The following is a 4,365-nucleotide window of genomic DNA, read 5'->3' as shown; positions in this document are numbered from 1 at the left end:
TTCCAATTTGGACCATCAAAATGGTCGATCCACAGTTGATGGGAATATACCAAAGCATGGTCTAAAAACCCAAAAACTCGTCTCCACTTGATGTCCAGACAGGATGATTCGAAGGCTTGACTTGATATTTAATTATTAAATTAATAGGAATATTTAAGTAATCGTATTCATTAAAAACCTATGAATAAAAATATTTGAATTACGACACATGAAAATGCTTGCCTTGTGGTAGAGTGACTTGATACGCCTCCTACCATTCAGGAAACGGTTGGATCCTGCCTCTACCTAATAATAATCCGTCCAAGCAAAGTTTGTCAAACAACCATTTACTCTAAAAAGCAAACAAAAACTCATTTCCCCATGGCATTGTTCAAGGTATTTGACGATATTTCATCCTCTCATGATGAGGATTTCAAATAGTCTGAAAATTCAAGAATGAAAATCACATCATCTCCTCTAATTTTCTTCAATGGCAACAAGCTGTCCGTATCTTTATTGACGGCAAACGAAAACTCGGCCACGTCACTGGGACTCTTTCTTGTCCAGCTAATGGATACTCCAAGAAAGAATAATGGGAATCTGATGACATGATTGTCATGTCATGGTTATGGATCTCTATGGCTGACAATGTCTAAAGTGGTCTTCTTTTCTTAAAAACGGAGAATGAAATATGGGACACAGTCCATGAACTCTATAGTGATACACACAACATGTCACGCATCTTTCAATTAAAGAATGAGATTGCCTCTCTCCAACAGAATGACAAAAGCCTCACAGAGTACTATGCCACACTCCGGAGTTTATGGGAGGAGCTCGCCTATCATGATGAGGAAGATACCTATTATTCTCGTGATGTGATTCTTATCAAGAAACATCAAGAGTGATACCAGATCTTCAAGTTTTTAGATGGCCTTAATAATGAGTATGAGATACTCCGACAATAAATCATCCACAACACTAAGACGATAACCTTGAATCAGGTTTATGCTCAGCTTGCAAGAGAAGAAAAATGAAAGCAGGTTATGATTCCACATGCCTCAATCACATAGTCTGCCTTACAGACTGATACTCCTTTTTCTGATAATAAGGGTCGTGGTCGTGGTCGTGGAACTTGAGGCCGTGGTCGTGGTTTTCTTTTTTGCACTCATTGCAAACATACCAACCATATAATTGACAATTGCTGGATCAAACATGGTAGACCTCTCATGCGGGGAGGCTACACTCGTGGAGTCATTCGTCAGGTGGCCGATGGGCCAATTTGTCTGCTATTGAATCCAAGGAAACACCGTCTTATTCCTCTACTACTGTGGTCCAAATTTTTCAAGAAGAATATGATAACCTGATCGAACAGAAGGCTAGCCTCTCGGTCTCAAAATCCATGGCTACTTCCAATTCCCCAATGTCTGGTACATCCACTCATGCCTCCTCTTTCCAACCCTAGGTTATAAACACCGGGGCCACAGATCATATGACTGGTATGTCTCACCTTTTTTCATCTTTTCATCATAGTTCTACTTTAGGATCAGTAAAGTTAGCCAATGGAAACCTTACTCCCATTATGGGGTCAGGAACTGTTCCTCTAACCTCTACTGTCTCCCTCGACAAGACCCTTCTTGTCCCGGGTCTTGACTACAACTTACTTTCTGTTAGTGCACTCACTAAACAATTTAACTGTACTGCCAATTTTCTTCCATCTCACTGTATGTTTCAGGATCTTATGACACAGAAGATAATTAGTGGTGGGCGTGAACGTGTTGGTCTTTACCAATTCGATGCTAATGTTCAACCTAGAACAGTCGCCTATCTTCATTTCGTCACTCAGGAGGATTTTTTTCGATGGCACTGTCGATATGGCCATCCCTCATTTTCCATTTTACGCAATTTATTTCCTACTTTAGCTTCCAACAAAGATGTTAAGACTTTTCAGTGTGGTACTTGTGCTTTATCCAAGCAGAAACGTGTTTCATTTCCTTTAATCTTGAATAAAGACTCTGGTCCTATATTTTCTGTCATTCAATCTGATGTTTGGGGACATGCTCTTATTCCCTCCTCCATGGGATTCCGGTATTTTGTGACTTTTATATATTGTACTACCAAGATGACATAAATCTATCTTCTTAAAAATAAAAGTGATGTGTTTGAAACTTTTAGATCTTTTCATGTTTTGTTGATTAATCAGTTTGATGCAAAAGTCAAGGTCATTCACTATGATAATGGTAGTGAATACCTTTCCACTGTTTTTCTTTCCTACCTTCGTCAGTACACATCGATTCAAACACCACTTGTACTTCCAATCCTTAGCAGAATGGGATAGCAAAAGAAAGAACCAACAATTATTGAATATAACTCGTTGTCTCCTCACTAAGATGCATGTTCCTAAACGTTATTAGGGAGATGCAATTCTCACCGCATGCTACTTGGCCAATCGACTGCCTCATTCTGCTTTGAACTTTAAGACTCCAATTTCTTTATTTAAGAAAGTTCACCATGTCACTGATATTCCTCTTCGAGTTTTCGGCTGTGCTGCTTATGTGCATGACTTCTCTCCATTTCGAACAAAGTTATTGGATAGATTCATCTCTTGCATGTTTGTTGGGTATTCACCCACCTAAAAAGATTATAAAATTATGAATCCGCATACAGGTCGTCACTATGTCACTCTAGATGCGAAATTTTTTTAGTCTCTTAGTTTTTTTTCTTCGACGACTTCATCTCCTCTCTAATCCTCACATGTTACTCCTATCCCTTTTCTAAACTCACCGTCCCCTACTTCACCTTCTCCGCCATCACTTTCCACGACTCTACCACTGCCACCATGCCGCTCCACTCGCCCCAACACTCAACCTCTCCATTTACAGGACTATGTCAAACAACCATTTACTTTAAAAGCTCAAGCTATCAGAGTGTGGTGTATCAATGTATTATCAAGGGATTTCATGACTTCAACAAAGTTCTATGGGCCTATTGTGATGTATGGGTTTTATTCACGACGTCGTTCATCCATTTTTCCATATTAGTTTAAGCCATGAACCCAAAAGTGAGGCAAATCCAAGGGTGGACTACAAAGTGGGGATGGAACTCCTCACCATTAAAAATTCATTACGAGCGTAAGAAGTTTTTGGATCAAGCTTATATTTGTGCTTTCCCTTCATTGAAGTCTACATGACCTCATGGACAAGTTGGATGGAAAGTAAACATCACAGTGGCTCATAGGAAAGTTCTTAACGGTGGGTGTCATCACCGCTACTTTGTGAGGTGTGGTCCACTTGAGCTTTCAATCCGCCTCATTTTTGTCTCAAACCCAAAAATGATTTGGAAAAATGGATGGGTGGCCTTGATAAAACCCATACATCATGGTGGACCCCACAAAACTTCTACCTAGGAATCTGGATCCTCCACTTGACACAGGAATGAAAATCCTGCTTTTCTGCATCATGATTAGTCCACTTCATCACTAACGTTGCTAATACTGTTGAATTACATGTAGTGTGTGATGATGTGGTCCAATTAGATTGCAACAAGTAGGATTTTCCTACTTGTGTCAAGGTATTCGATATAAAATAACCATAGCCTGCTCCTCTTCCTATATCTATGTATGTTAATGCTGAGAGTCTTATTTGCAACACATATATCTTTCATCTCATATATCCTTGATAGTTGAGTCTTTAGTATGTCGATCTCAGACATGTTATTATTAGCGATGAGCATGTTATCAACATATAATACCAAGATAATGAACTTCTTATCACTTGGTGTCTTGAAATAAACACAATAATCATACTCACTCCTAGTAAACATCTGACTTATCATGAAAGAATTAAATTTCTTATACCACTACATAAGTGACTGTCTCAGGCCATACAACGATCTCTTCAACCTGCAAGCTTTGTTCTATGCCCCTTGTATTTTGAATCCTTATGCATGCTTCATATAAATCTATTCTTCCAATTCCTCATACAAGAAAGCAGTCTTCACATTTATCTGTTCTAGCTCGAGATTGTATTGGGTAACTAGCATCAATATGAATGTGATATATACTTACTTCACTATGGGCGCGAAGATTTCAGTGAAGTTAACACATTCTCTTTGAGCATATCCCTTCGTTACCAACCTGACCTTGTACCTATCACGTTTCTTCCTAACGATTAATTTGCACCCAACTGCTTTACGACCAACAAGAAGCTCCACCAACTCCCACACATCATTCTCGTATAAGAGTCCACATCGTCATATATCGTCGTTTTTCACTTTTCAGCATATACATCGTCAAGAGCCTCCTGAAAAGTAGACGGATTCATCACATCCGTAATGAGGGTAAATACAGCATTCGAGTCATCCTTGTATCTCGCCGATAACCTACAATCC

Source organism: Magnolia sinica, chromosome 13 (genome assembly GCF_029962835.1).
Source record: "Magnolia sinica isolate HGM2019 chromosome 13, MsV1, whole genome shotgun sequence".
In the NCBI taxonomy this organism is placed as follows: Eukaryota; Viridiplantae; Streptophyta; class Magnoliopsida; order Magnoliales; family Magnoliaceae; genus Magnolia; species Magnolia sinica.
The sequence above is the reverse complement of the archived record's forward strand: the minus strand, read 5'-3'. Positions refer to the sequence as shown.